The sequence below is a fragment of the Stomoxys calcitrans genome, chromosome 4 (assembly GCF_963082655.1).
Source record: "Stomoxys calcitrans chromosome 4, idStoCalc2.1, whole genome shotgun sequence".
Taxonomy (NCBI): domain Eukaryota; kingdom Metazoa; phylum Arthropoda; class Insecta; order Diptera; family Muscidae; genus Stomoxys; species Stomoxys calcitrans.
The window spans coordinates 41017162-41033283 of record NC_081555.1 but is presented as its reverse complement, the minus strand read 5'-3'; the positions used below and the strand labels follow the sequence as shown (position 1 = coordinate 41033283).

The 16122-nt window shown below is 35.3% G+C and overlaps 1 protein-coding gene across 2 annotated transcripts in view; it reads right to left on the bottom strand.

Moving 5' to 3' along the window:
- Positions 1–16122, bottom strand: part of LOC106091683 (uncharacterized) — a 194145-nt gene that overhangs the window by 57223 nt on the left and 120800 nt on the right. The gene's annotated exons all lie outside the window — the stretch shown is intronic.

Sequence of the window (16122 nt, the reverse complement as noted above, 5' to 3'; positions counted from 1 at the left end):
TTACCGTTTTGATTTTTGGAAAATGGTCAAAAAAGGGGATTATTTTAAAAAAGTCACAAAATGGTTTTTTAAAGGGCCAAAGCCTTTTTAGTTTAATCATCTTGTTCGACCCATATAAATGAAGTTGGGGGCACCATAACTCAGAGGTTAACACGTCTGCCATTGACGCTGAAAGCCTGGGTTCAAATCCTGGCGAGTACATTAAAAGATTATCAGCGGTGTTTATCCCCTCCTAGCACTGGCGACGCTTGTGAGGTATTTAACTTAGTTAATAAGCCGTTTAAACTTCTCTGCTAAGTGTTGTCATTGTGAGAGAAGTTCCTCGCTGTTAATAAATGGTATGTTCATGGGCAAATTTGCATTCTGACATTGTCATTCTATGACACTAAGCTATTGCAAGGAACAAGAAGTGCAAACAAATAAGAACTAAAGCAAAAATTAAAAAATGATATTGATTAAAAGGGTTCAAGTTTCAAAAAAGGGTCAGAACGGTAACTCTGGCTATTTGTCGTATTCGTGGACTCCGAGCCAATAAACAACCAACACATTTTACCGTAGGCGAACTTACAAATGTCATCCGACGCGCCAGGACGATGGGCCCTGTCGGAATCTCCAAACTGATGTCGAAGAAACTGATGGATGTAGGACCTCAATCTGTCTCTGAGCACTTTTATAGATCCCGACGTCTGGAAAATAGGCAGATTGCTGCCGCTCCTAAAGTCCTAAAATGTCACGATTAAAGAAGAGTCGCGCAGACCGATCTCCCTACTCTCACCAGTAGCCAAGTCGCTTGAAAGACTTCTCCCCGCGAGCCTAGTGGAAGAATAACCATTTTTGTGGGCACCAGTGTGGATTTCATTTATTGTATTGCTCGACGACTGCTCTACAGACCATAACTAGACATATTAAGGCTGGTACTATGTTCGCTTTTCGCAACATTTTTTCGTGATTATTTTTTTAGATAATAGATTTTGGAGAAAACAGACTTGCTGATTTCATTCAGTAGGACTTGCCCCATAACTTACGAAACAATTTTAATAAAAGTATTAGGTAATCATTGAAATTTATGCAGTGTTTCAAAAATTAATCGCGAAAAACATGTTTGGAAAACAAAGAGTCAGCTTCAAATTGTTTTGCAAGCATTTCATATTGACGCTCACTCGGCTCTTTGATTGGGTTAGACTCTTAAGGCTGGTACAAAGTTCGCTTTGTGGAGGTTTCAAAAAAGTAATCGCGAAAAATATTGGTTTTCAACGGTGAAAAATTAATATAGTACCGGCCTTTATCCTGATCTAAATAACAAGTCGAAGCTCCGAAAGAGTGAGTTCCCCAAGGAACTCCCTCCAAACATCATCGATATCGTATCATTTTACTATCACCACCACACTTTCAGCTTTCGAAAAAGTTGCGCAAAAATTTAACAAACAATCATAATTTTTTTAAATATAATTACATGAATTTTTTTGTACTTATCTGCATATTATTGCCATTACCGTAAAAAATGATTTTATTTATTTCACATGTTTTAAGCTCATACGTTTTGTTTTATATAGAGTTTGACAGATTTCCACAAGGAAAGAGGAACAGAATACTAACCCTTACATCGGAAAAAATTAGCCGCCCTGGGCAAATTAGAGTAGTTTTGGTTCAATTACAGTGATTTCGAGGGTTGCCACAAGATTTTTTTTTTAATCAACCAACACGCAGGGATGTCCCCTTTATATGCAGTGCATTGCGTTGGAGAGGATAGTTAAGAATAGGAAGGGGGAAAGAGGGAGTAGTGTTTATTGACATATGCTTTAAATTTCTGGATGTCGTAAGTAGCGGGAAAAACATCCGCCGGACGTCGATTCCACATAAGAATCGTCCTTGCAGAAAAAGAATTCTCTCGGTAGGGCATGGTCCGATCAGCAAACTGATTACAACCGGTGCGCGCTTCTAGAAAATCTTGTGTTTCTGACAAACAACCTCAAGTCAGGAAGATAAACAACCTCAGGTCAGAAGACTGATTTCCGAAGAACACACACCGTGGAAGAATCGATAGAACAGCGCCACACAACCCACATTTTGACGATGCTCAAGGAAAACAATAGAGTTGAATACCCTACCATCTCCAATCAACACCAACGCCCTGTACACGGTCAACCATCTCTAAAGACGATTTCGGAGCTCCGGCGCATATAAGCGAGTTATATTCCAACTTCAGCCAGATGCCATTTTCCTTACTAAAAGCAGAGTACTATTTTTCCGCCATGCTTTCGCGGACGTTTTTTTATATGTGAAATTTGACACCATTCCGCTCGAAAAGCAGAACAGAATACCCTGCTTTAGTCGCAGAGTTTCTATATCTGGATATTTCGCAGAACACAGCAGACGAATGGATAAAGCACAATACACTGCTACAAAAAATATTAACCATCTAACAAATTGTCATAAGTATCGTTGTTTTGAACATCAGTTGATAAGGCCGGCCGTTGGCATTAGTAAACAGCCTGTTTGCGTTCGTATTCAGTGTGTGTGTTCGCCTACCCAATAGTTTGTGCAAATTTGCACATACAAACAAACCTATTTTAATACTTTTTGACATGCACGCATAAGTACGCATTAGTGCTGCGCGAGGTATGGAACTCCACCTTAAGACCAGTACGCAGCTGCTGCAAAAATTTGTTTGCCATAAGAAATGCATTGTCAAATTCTATTGAGGACTTTACATGGCACATCATGACCCGTGGTCATTGTAATAGTAATGGTGAAAATAAAGGTGTTTGCTTAACAAGTTCACATAACGATCAGTCATGGCTGAAAAATCAAATCATTTTTTTTTTCGATGATTGACGCCTATCGATCGTTTGAGCTGGTTAAACCCCGTTTACACTGCTCGTAAAATCCGGATTTAAGGCTCTCGTCAGCTGATTTTATAAAAGGAAAACATATGATCGATCCATTAAATCCGGATTTAAAGAGTAGTGTAAACCGGGTTTAATTTAAAATTCTGGACAATAGAAACCCAAAAAAAAAATTTTAAAACACTGAAAATCTACACAAACACACTCATGACCGTCTTAACAAATAATAACAAAAAAAAACAAACCTAAAAACGAAAGACATTTCAAAAAAGTTATTACTAAAGTCCCAGAAAAGAAATGAGCACATTAAACATAACGAAAAGCGAACATGAAAAATTGCGACGTTGCGCAAACGACAAAAAAATCTGCAAAGGCGCTCCTAGCAGCACACTACCCAAAGGAAATAAAAGGATAAAATGGAATGGGAGGCAGGATATAAAAGCACACACACATTCATATATAGCACTTATCTATGTACATATTTACACATGCATATAACACAAATAGATATAGGAGCTAGACAAGAAGTGAATGAATGAATAGATGGTTGGATGGATGGATGTTTGTGATGCCTTGAAAGTTTTGCGTATACTGAGCGCAAGGAGATTGTGGTAGGGCGATCCCCAAGCACCACATTAAAAACACAAATAAAATGGGTTAGCCATAGACGACGTGGTCGGTCGTCTAACAAAAACCCATTAAAAAACATCATCAAAGAGAGGGGAAACAAACAGTAAAACAAAATAGCCCGCACTGTATCCTAACTTTTTTCTTGGCCCTCCTACCACCCATCTAATGACTACAATTCAAAACAGAATCAAGTAAGAAACCAGCAAAACACATACTACAACCAAACATCCAGCCAGCCAGCCAACAGCTATAGCAAAAATCCATTAAAATTCCGAATGGAAACTTTTTAAATTATTAACGACGAAGAACATTGAAAACAAGATCCTTTATTTCGTCGTCTCGCTGGTTGAAGAAGGAAAACGCAGCAACAGCATACTAAAGAGCTGGACGAAAACATCATAACATGCGTCTTAAAAAGTGGCATGGAATGAATGGAAAAAAAACTAAAGTTGGTGCAAAATAACATTTTGCGTGCTGGGAGAGCAAGTACAAAGAGTACATTGTAGTGGTGCGTGTGATGAAAGGAAACTCATTAAAATAATCCAAAAAAGGAATTTTAATACTTTTAAACAATAACACACGCGCACACATAAACAAAACTTACGTAACACAAGTGAAATTATCGATTTGTTCGCTTGTTTTTCCCATTCGCATGTCCTTATTGTTATTTTAAAGAGACTCGGTATAAAGAGGCATCACAAAATTGAGCAATGACAGTGATCAGATGGAAAATTAGAAAGAGTTACCGTCTATGCAAAATTCACTTTTTTTATTTATGAAAACATCCAAAACCAAGTTTCACTAAATTCAAATGAGTGAATTCATATTTTTTCCTTATGAAGTCAGCTGATTTTGACACACAAGCTAACAACAATCGGTTATTTTTTATTGATAAAAGCCCTGTTCTATTTATTTCTATTTATATTTAATACATTAATAGGGGATGTCCCCTATTAATCTATTGTGCTGGCGAATGGATTTTAGGAAATTAAGGGGCGAAAAGTATGTAGCGTTCATTGACATTTGTCTTAAATCTCTGGATGTGATAGTGGGTGCGAAAAACATTAGCCGGAAGTCAATTCCATATACGAACGGTCTGGGCGAAGAAGAAATTCTTTCCGTTATTCCAAAGCGGATTTAAAAAGGTGGTCTCACGCAAACAGCTGCTTACAGCCGGCCAAGGTTTGACGGTGTGAAGTTGACAAATTTTTGTTTGCATTCTCTTTATTGATATTTTCTTTCTCGCATATTCTCTGCTCATGTACGAACACGTATACACACACGCACACAAATTTCTTTGCGTTTTTTGGGAAAAACGTCGATCAACAAGATGGCGGATTGCATTATATGATTTGTGGTTGTTGTACAAATGAGATCACCTTTAATTATGTCGCCATGACGTAATTCATAGTTCGATTTGCTGGGCAATCAACTACATACAGGTGCGAGCGTCTGGAAATTCTAGTATATATGACAAACTTCCTTACATCAGGAACAAGAAGACAAATATCAGATGAACACACACCATGAAAGTACCGATAGAACAGCGTCGTGCAACCCACATTACGACAATGTTCAAGGCAGGCAATAGAGTTGGATACTAGAGACGCTCACAATCACGACGCAATAACAAGAAAATCACAACTCCCAAGACCTCACGATATGAGGTGTTTGCGTTTGCCAGCAATACCCGGTTGGGATTTTCTGTAAAGCACGTGTCGTGTAATAGCACCTTTAACAATATAATGAGCTGTCAATAGGACAAACATCATCAAGCTGTCTAGTTTGACAGATATATAGTATGCACTTGGTAACACTTTGTGTTATCTAGATGTTTTAACCACCCTATCCATTTATAATACCCTGTGCCTTGTTCTTTTTTATAACCTTTAAAGCTATTGACCCCTCTCAAAATGTTTGAATAATTGAGAATCCCGTTATTGTTATAATAACTTGGATGGCATATACAAATTGGCAATCCTTAATTTAATATTTTCCAGCACGTAAACATCGTGCAACAGCAGAAATTTAAATGTATTACACTCACGAAAGTATATAAATACATACATATACAAAATACCCATGTATATACTTACAAATGTATATAAAATTAGTAAGTATAAATAAATGCACATACAAGCGTACTATAAACATCTCAATGCACATTTTGGTTGATAGTTTCCATGTACAGCGGTCAAAAAAAGTATTCATCATTAGCAAAATTGATAATAAATTCACTTATTTTGGGTAATTGAAGAAAATTTAAAGTAAACAAATAATGCAGTTTTATGCAATAGTTTATTTTTCGTAATATGTTTTAAAATAAATTCAAAAAATAAATTTAATTAGCGCAAAAAATTCAGTTTTATATAATAATACCAAAAACAGAACAAAAAAAGTATTCATCATTGATGTGCTATCATCAAAGTCAAATTCAAATATTATTTGGGAATCCCCCTTTTCTGTTTTATTTAGTAAAGGAGGCTTTGCCCTTGACAGCAAATATTTAATTTCATTGAAAATATAGTTTTTGTCAAAATGGGTCGTAAGCAAAACGAGGTTTCTGATGAGGTAAAAGTTTTGATAATAAAACACCACAGGAATGGTTTAACTCAAAAAACTATCAGTGAAATATTAAATAGACCACGATCTACTATACAATCCATCATCAGAAAGTGGACAGAAACGAAAACTGTTGACAATAAACCAAGATCTGGTCGACCAAAAGCACTTTCAGTTGGAGATGTGCGTTGGCTAGTGCGGCAAGTTCAGAAAACTCCGAAGACAAATGCGACCATTCTTCGTAAAAACACTATGGAATATTTAGGGAAGGAAGTTACTACACAAACAATTCGAAATACACTCAAAAGGCATAGTTACAGAGGAAGAACTGCACGTAAGAAGCCCTTTATAAATAAAATAAACCGAGTGAAAAGGCTAAACTTCGCAAAAATGTATGTAAAACAGCCCGAATCATTTTGGAAAACAGTCATTTTTGCAGACGAGAGCAAGTTTAATCTTTTTGGGTGCGATGGAAAGGTCATAGTGTACAGAAAACCAAATACAGAGCTTGAAGAACGAAACACAGTTGCTACTGTAAAACATGGTGGAGGTGGTTTAATGGTTTGGGGGTGTATGGCGGCTTCAGGAGCGGGAAATCTTGAAATTATTAATGGAGTAATGGATCATAAGTATTACATTGACATTTTAAAGAGGAATTTAAAAGATAGTGCTGTAAAACTTGGGCTTGGTAATAACTTTCAATATTATCAAGATAATGACCCCAAACATTCTGCTTTAAATACCAAGATGTGGATGCTGTATAACTGCCCCAAAGTCATTAAAACTCCTCCTCAAAGTCCCGACTTGAACCCAATTGAACATCTTTGGGAACATCTCGAACGCAAATTGAGAACGCGCAATTTTTCGAGCAAGAGTCAAATGCAACAGGTGATAATGGAGGAATGGACTAATATAGACCAAAATATAACCGCTAAATTAGTCCAATCGATGTCAAACCGTTTAAAAGAAGTTATAAGACGCGGTGGTCGAATAACAAAGTATTAATTTTTTTAAATTATGTTATTTATTTTTTTGTTTTTTTGCAATGATGAATACTTTTTTGTTTAATTTTTTGTGTTCAGCTGTAAAATGGCCCTTTTTGTTCCAATAAATACTATTTTTTTCTTTAAAAACAATGAAATTGTGTACATATATATCACACAAGCACTACTGCATCATTAGTTTAATATGTTTTTATTCCAATTGTCTTTTGTAGACTTATTAAAAAAAAAACATTGAATGATGAATACTTTTTTTGACCGCTGTAATTTATATGCGAACAGAAAACTTTTACGCCGCACGTCTATAAAGCACACATCACTAGAAAAACAAACGTACGATGTACATATGTACATACTATCGTATAAACATTGATATGTAGACATCTATGTGAGTGCGTTTGTTTGTAGCAATGGATGGATATACTACACTTATTTACACAATACAACACCCACATTAAGAAGCAAAAAAAAACCAATGAAAACCAGAACCCATAGAGAGCTAAAACACAAACAAAAACAAACCCACATCCATATACTAACTAAGCAGCACGCCAGCTAGCGGCATCAACAGCAGCAGCAGCAGCCTCTGGCAGAATAACAACAAAAATATGTTAAATTCATGTGAAATGTGGCAACTGCGCTTGCATAATGAATGGCTTCAAGTTTTATTTTTTTGCTCGCTTTTGTGTGTGTGCGCTTGTTTGGTGCTGTTATTGTTGCTAAAGCCATGCCAAACCGACCGGCAACAGAGTTCTACGTTGGCCGCATTGAGAACACAGTAAAATTAAATGGGCGGTATGAAAATGGATTAACAAGCAAGGGTTTCAAGTCTTGACTTTCGAACGTTACAACATTGGTTGCGAATTGAAGATGAACAGTTATCTGTATATCGATATTTCAGTTAACTCTTTATTTTAGTTTTGCATTATTTAGCATAACTAATAAATAGGTTAGGTTGAAAAGAGAGTGCAGATATAAATCCGCCCATGTCACTATGGACATACACCTTAGCCAGTAATCGGCATGTAGTGCGCTCCAAAAACCAATAAATGACTATTTTTTCTTTTGCTCCTAATCGATTACAGAATCAATCATCGATTTCCTGTTTTATCTCTCTTGTTTGTAAATGTTCAGTAATTTGGCGATGCCAAAAAATATTGTATATTGTATTTACTTAACCAGAGCAGCTTTTAAACCAACTGTATAAATTGTTTTGAGTTATTTCGGTCGTGATTTACATGCTATACAGTGAAAAGCACGCATTATCGGTTGTTATAACATGACATCGATAACCACAGGTTAGCTGAGCAGAGAGTTACCAATTCAAACGACCACATATTTTTTATTTCATTGATTTAAATGATCACCGTAGATCATAGGTTAGGCTGTCCGCCACGACGTTGAACGCCTGGGTTCGAATCCTGGCGAGAACATCAGAAAAAATTTCTGCGTTGGTTTTCCTTCCCTTCTGCTAGCGAAAAACAGAAAGGTGTCATTCGTGTCAGATACCTAGTGCCCAGTCCCAGCTCTTAGAAAACACCCCAAAGCTTACATGGTCATGTAGTCTGGAACCATCCCTATAGAAGTCTACGTTCCTTCTATTATCAGAATATTGTACCTTCTATCGGCCTTCTCAGGTGCAGTGGTGGTCAGTAGTTTTGATCAAAATGCGGCTCAGGCAATGTTTGGTCCACACCGCCGGAGACAACGGATGTAAAGAAAGTCCAAAAAACTTCTTTTATTGTATGCGTTTTTTCCTATACAGAATTATTGCATATACGAAACTAGTTTCTTATAAAGACAACACTTTTTTCTTATATGCGTAATGTACATACAAAACATAAGACCGCAGGGTTCGAAGTAATTTGTAAATGTATGGAAGTTCCATCACTTTACGATTATCCCCATGACATCTCACTTTGGTCTGCATATAGCTCATTGGCTTCAAAGATTTCATTGACCTTTTAGACGGCACATCATGATCGTACTCATCGTGTATACGTGATGATTATAGCTTTTGCCAAAAACGTTACATCAATTTTTTCTTTTCTTTGATTTTATTTAATTGTATATAATACTTTACTTCTCCTTTTATAACATTATTTGGCACAGAACGCGTTTTTCAAAATCTGTCAATTAATGATTACATTTCTTTGTAAATGGTAATCGATAGACGCCATTCATGATTTTTCAGCCATGACTGATGGTTATGTGTACATGTGATGCATACACCTTTGTTTTCACGAATACTATTACAATGACCATACATCAGATGTGCCATGTAATCTCTGCATTAATTATTGGCCGTACTTGGCATTGAATATTTCAAATTGTTTTCTTTTTACATTCATTCTTTCTTTACGTTTTCTCCTATATGATGACATTTTCGATCGGCAGATTTGACATCCATAGTGAAGTTAATGGCGCCTATTCACCTTATGTTTACGCATGTGACCTAACCTTCTATTAGCGAACCCTGCATTTTTTTCTTAAGCCTAGTGCTGACTTCATTCACAGCGAAAATGCCTATTAAATTATTTCGAAATCCGCCGGACCCTTTTTCTTTGTCAGAACACAAACAAAGTCAAACAACAACACACAACAAGGACACAAGTATTGAAACAGTGTTGTTTCGGCCTATTTCGTGAGAAATTATTTCATTTGCATTCAAATTGTGCGAAATTTATCATGATGCAGCGACATGTTGCTACTGTTTTGCTCATACTCAGTACCACTTGCACGGAATGTGTTCGCATTACCTTCGTGTTCGTGTGAAAATCCCAAGTCAGTACAAGGATTTATATCAAAATATTTTGCAATGAAAGATTTAAGAAAAGACATGGTGTTTTTAAAAATTTTCTTAAAAACTCCTTTTTTCTCTTATACACAATGTGCTTTTATACGTTATATTCTGTACCCGTACCTGCTGATTGGCAAAAGAAAAAACTCTCATCGTCAAAGCATTGATCACAACAACCCTGTGGGAGAAGGAAAATGTATTAAATTTGGAATACATAATATAATTCGTTATACGATTGACATTTTATAAGATATCACAAAACATAAAGCGGGTAATTTCATTTGGCAAAAATTGGACATTGATTACCGCGTGTGATACCATATCAAATGAAGTTTGAATATTATGTGTTTGAGAGGAACGATTCTTCTTCATTTTGGCTTCCTTCGAACATATAAGAATTTATTATTTTCCTAGTACATCTCCCGTATTAAGAATAACGTATTCTAGAATCAATAAGCTACAGAGGCTATCGATTATTTTCTCATATCCCATTGACTACCTTTTCCCACAGGGGATTTCTATAGCCATTATAGTCAGAGAAATTCTGGTGTTGTCGTCAGTGCAATACAATGCAAATCACTAGTAATCGATTGTTACTCCTAGCATGATATCAACTTGCACTGAAATCCACACATTACATCTGATTTGTATTGTATAGTGAAATTAAGAAAAGTGGATTAAGAAAGGTGGTCTCACGCGAACAGCTGAAAAAAGCTGGCAAGTTTGACGGTATTAAGATGTCAGTTCTGTTTGTTTGTGTTTCTCTTTCTCTCATTTTAGCTGCGTAACGTACAGTGTGTTGAGAACAATGCATTTTTGAAATGACTTCTTGATAACGATCTGGCGGATTGCACCATATGATTCGTGGTTGTTGTATAAATGAGACCCTCTTATATTGTTTGGCCATGGATTGCCCATTTCCAATTATTTCAAGTTTTATTACTATAGACACTGCCAAATCCCCTAAATTTTTGTCACTTGATTCGTTCACAACAAGTGTGTTCGTGTACTCAAAAATTGCAGAACTTATTTTTATTTACCAGCAGAAGAGAGTGGAAGAGTGCGTGAGAGCAAGCTAAATTTTGAGAGTTTGGTAAATGAGAGCTTGTAAATTTCTACAGGAGAATTTTTCTCAAAAGAAATTTGCAGTATTGAACAGCTGTTTTTACTAACTCATACCTAAACTTATCGAAATCTGATGATTTTATAAAGAAAAAACAGGTGATTACGAAGATTATGCCAACGCGTCGAGTGACAAAGCATTGAACGAAAATGTTAAGACCGCGAGCAAGCTCTGTTTGTAATCACATTTCAGCACTCTTCATAATTTTGCCATCTCAGCTTTTCCTCAAAATCATACATAAACATTTATTACAGAGATCGTTTTATATTTTATTAATTTGATTCTTCAATTGTTGCAACAATTAGAATTTCTTGGGAAAGTTTTAAATCTAACTGATGAAATTTGGCAGCATCGCCACATTATATTGTATAGTGTGTTTGTGTGTATGGCCGTCGTGAGTCGTGCGTTAATGATAGCAGCGCTGCGCAACTTAGCATTATAAACAACAAAGAACACATTAATAAAAATATAAACAAAAATGCAAAATACATTTACTTTTCTCCCATTCTAGTTTGAGATGTTGTTGATTGTTTGTGAAAGATTTCTTTAATTGCTGTGGGAATTTCGCAGCGGCGACATTGCCATATTTTCCTTATTCATTATTTCGTGCATACATACATCCGTGTGGCGACTGGCCGTGCATGCATGTCTGCACTTGTTGTTTTGTTCTTCAACCAAGGAGAGTGACCCACAACAATGGCACAAGTTCGATTAGACAAAGTTTTTTGTTTGAAAATAATCTTAGGATTTTCTTTATATTATGAAGGGCTAGTAATTCACATTAAGATATCTACACTCGGGGTAGAGGGGGAATATGCTTGAGTGTCACCGATCATTATGAGGTATTATGTAAACAAAGACATACAATACGTAGAGATATGACATTTGAAAAAGTCGCTTGGGGATGATTTTTAAAGCATAGATGGCATTGTTTTCATTGGGATGGATCCACTATCGCATCAAAGAGATGTAAGTGCCAAATTTTGAGATGTTCACTTTTTAATAGGAATCGATAATTTACGACAGTTTCCACCTTCTGTTAAAATTTTATGTCGATATTCCAAGCCGTTAAGATTGTACAACAAAAACAATAATGTAAGTGCCATATTAATTTACAGGGTGGCCTCCTTTAAATTAAAATGTAGCGCAGAGGTTAGTTAGTATGTCCGCCTATGACGCTGATCGCCTGGGTTACAATCCTGGCGAGACCATCACAAAAAAAATTTTCAGCGGTGGTTTTCTCCTCCTTATGCTGGCAACATTTATGAGGTACTATGCCATGTAAAACTTCTTTCCAAAAAGGTGTAGCACTGCGGCACGCCGTTCAGACTAGGCTATAAAAAGAAGGCCCCTTATCATTGAACTTAAACTTGAATCGGACTGCACTCATTGATACATGAGAAGTTTGCCCCTGTTCCTTAGTGGAATGCTCATGGGCAAAATTTGCATTTGCCATTTTAATTTTGGTAACTAAAGTATATGACAGCGAAGTGCACTTACATCATTTTCGCCAGACACAAGTACCTAAATAATTTAAGCAATAACTGCAAAAAAATATGTAAATTATATAAAAACGTTTTATATTTCGAAGTAGTGTACGATTCGGATGATGTAGGGCTAAGTATCTGAGGGTGGACCTACCCTCAATCAAACCGCCAAAGGCCGACCGGAAGAATGTATACACTTTTAAGGTGTACAGGATACACTTTTAAGGTAAGGTCATGCGAACAGCTGAGAACAATTTCTTTTTGGATTTTTCCTGTAAATCGAAATGTCAAAGGTGATTTTTTTTGGAGTGGAAGTTCTATTTGATCCGATATCCCACAAATAAGCAACAAAACAGTTTTACAAGGATGAAAATACACAAAAAAAAATATAAAACACATTTGCAAAACAAAGTTTATTTCTAAAACGACTTTGACATTTCAATTTTCGGCATTTGCCACTCAAGGTATTTTCGTTGGGGGTAGTTTTTTGTTGTTGTGCTAATGACGCTACCTCTTAATTGTACCATGGGAAGTACAGTGCGAATCTAATATTCAAATTTGGTGGCACCAATAAACCCATATTGATCATCCGGAACAATATGGGACCCAAATAAAACACGTTTGGAGGTAAGTTACGAAGTTCATATCCAAATTTGGGCACACCCAATCAATATTATTGATTTAAGCTAAATGACTTAGGGAGAAGATCACGGATTTGATATATTTGTAACGAAAGCAGCGGAGCGGCCCGCTTTCGGCGACTTCAGTCCGATCCAAATCTCCGATTATAAACACGTTTAGTTCGACCGGGCCGAAATTCGAGAAAAAAAGTACCATTTATAACGCAAGAATTTTATTCGAGAAATCGCTATACATTTATAAGGTATATCATATTACGTTCCGATCTACACTATATCGGGTCCGATCTGCACCATATTCAGAAAGTGCGTTGAAGACCCTAACACAAATCTTGGTTCTAAATTTCAGCGAAATCAGATAACAAATGCGCTCATTATGAGCCCAAGACCATATACTGAGAGATCGGTCTATATTCAGCTATCTGGACCATATTCGGTCCAGACAGCTCATGAGGCTTTATACAATTCAATATTCAAAAAATTCAGAGGAATCGGATAATAAATGCGACATGTATTACCTTTAGACCCTTAATCGGGAGATCCGTGTATATGAGAACAGTGTCAGAAAGTCTTAGGACCAAACTAACACATTCTCTACCTCCCACAACTCTCTAAATCCATAACTAATTTTTCTATTCATCTTTTTTTTTCTAATAATGAGAAATAAGAACATACATACATACATTTCATTGAATAGGTATATTTTATTTACGCTTTTCATATGTCGTTATCCGTTAATCCATTATTTGACCAGGTGTAAATGTCTTACCTAAAAGAAGAAGAAAAACAAATATTGTCTTATTAAAATCTTTTTTTATTAATTCTATTGCGTATATTTATAAGTAAATATGTATGCATGCATACATATGTATATGCCCACATTTAATGATAAGTAATGTGAGCCGGTTATAATGAAATACGGCGATGACAACAACAATAACAAAAAAGACGCCATCACTGCTTTAATCACACAATAAACGAACCTTGTTAACCTATAAATGCCAACAATTGATAACAATCTCAATAAAAATATGTATAGTATGTATGTATAGTATGCATACGTGTTGGTACACATTATAAAATTTATAAAAATTAAATAAAAAAAAAAACAAGAAACTAGAACGTTCACTGGTATTAACGTGATGATGACGAATACCATACAAGAAAATGTGACGTTATTGTTGAATAAATAATAAAAAAAAACACAAGCGCAACCGAACATTTTTGGGGGCTGGCATTAAATTACATTTTATTGACAGGTTTGTCGTTCAATCACAGTTATTGAAATCGTATCAAGCTACATTAATAAAAGGTAATATCAAGCGGCCAATAGAGTATCTTTTTATACCCTACACCACTACTGTGGTACAGGGTATTTTAACTTAGAGAATTTTTTTTGTAACAAATTATAAGTAATGAACGACAGTTCAAATCTTTTATTTATAATCATTTTAATTAATTATTTGTTTTGTTTTTTTATAACTGTTTATTAATTTATTTTATTAGTAACTTTGATTAAATTGTTAAATTTTCTTTAAAGTTTCTTTTTTTTATTTTGTTTTAACTTTTTTTTACTTAAATATTGTATCAGTAACTTTGCTTAAATTGTTAAATATTTTGTACCAATTATTGCTCTATTTAAATGAAAACTTGTTGAACTCATTGTATTTATCAATTTACTAACCCATGCTTTATATAAGACACTGTCTTTTGTATGGGTTTTATCATAATAAAATACAAATACACCCGGAAGGAAGAGAGATAGACCCATTGATAAGTATACCGATCGACTGAGAATCACTTTCTGATTCGATTTAGTTATGTCCGTCGGTCCATTTTAGTTTGTTTACAAAGGTCGCAATTTTCATCCGATCGTCTTCAAATGTGGCACAAGCATTTTCTTGGGCCTAGAGACGAAGACTATTGAAATTGGAAAAAATCGGTTCAGATTTGGATATAGCTCCCATACATATGTTCGTCCGTTTTAGACTAAAATTGCAATTATATTGTCATTTCACGAAATTTTGCATGAGGAGGTCTATTATAAGTCTCGACATAATTGGTGAATTTCATAGGAATCGGTTCAGATATAGATATAGCTCAAATATATATGTTCGTCCCATTTGGACTAAAATTGCAATTGTATCGTTATTTGTTAACCGATTCACACGAAAAATTGGCACTAATGATTCCCTTATGAATCCTGGTATTGCCATTGAATTAAATAGAATTCGGTTCAGATTTAGATGTAACTCCTATATATAATCTTGTCCGATTTTGAATAATACTCAATAATTTAGTAATTTCTATTTTTAATTTTCTCTTATAACTCTTCTGACGACTAATGAATTTCATAGAAATTTGTTCAGTTTATATATATGCATCTTCCGATTTTCATTTTTAAGGCCTTTGCTTACCCATTCTTCAACCGATCTTCTCAAAAAGTCAAATTGAAGGTAATTTTAAATTCGATGACTTACCCTGCAAATCCAATGTGGTGCAGGGTTTCAAAAGGTCGGCTTCGCCCGACTTTAGCCCTTCCTTACTTTCTTGAGGCAGGTACTAAATTTTTTTTCACAGGTGAAAACACATGTCTTTCACGTTTACTTTTCTGAAGCACTACAAAAATCTCAATGATAACATAATATTTTTTGTGAAAATTTACATAAGTAATGAGAAAATGCCCTACTGTATGAAATCAGCAAGTTTTGGCTTCAAGATCTTCTATCTAAAAAAAGTAATCATGAAAACAATTTCGCTGAAAGCGAATAAAGTACCACCAATTAGTCAATATCAACGTAATTTTGTTAACATATTGAAACATCAAATAAATGAAATTGCTCAAAATTTTTTAGATAATTTTGAAAAGAGCGTGCTGATATTAAGCCGCCCCATGCTACTATGGACATACACCTAAGACAGTAATCGGCTTATTGTGCGCTCTAAAAACTATAAAGTTATCTCTAAAAAGAAAATTTTAATTTAGGAATTCCGTGCTACTTACAAACTCCCTAATTGTATTGGTACCGGTATCT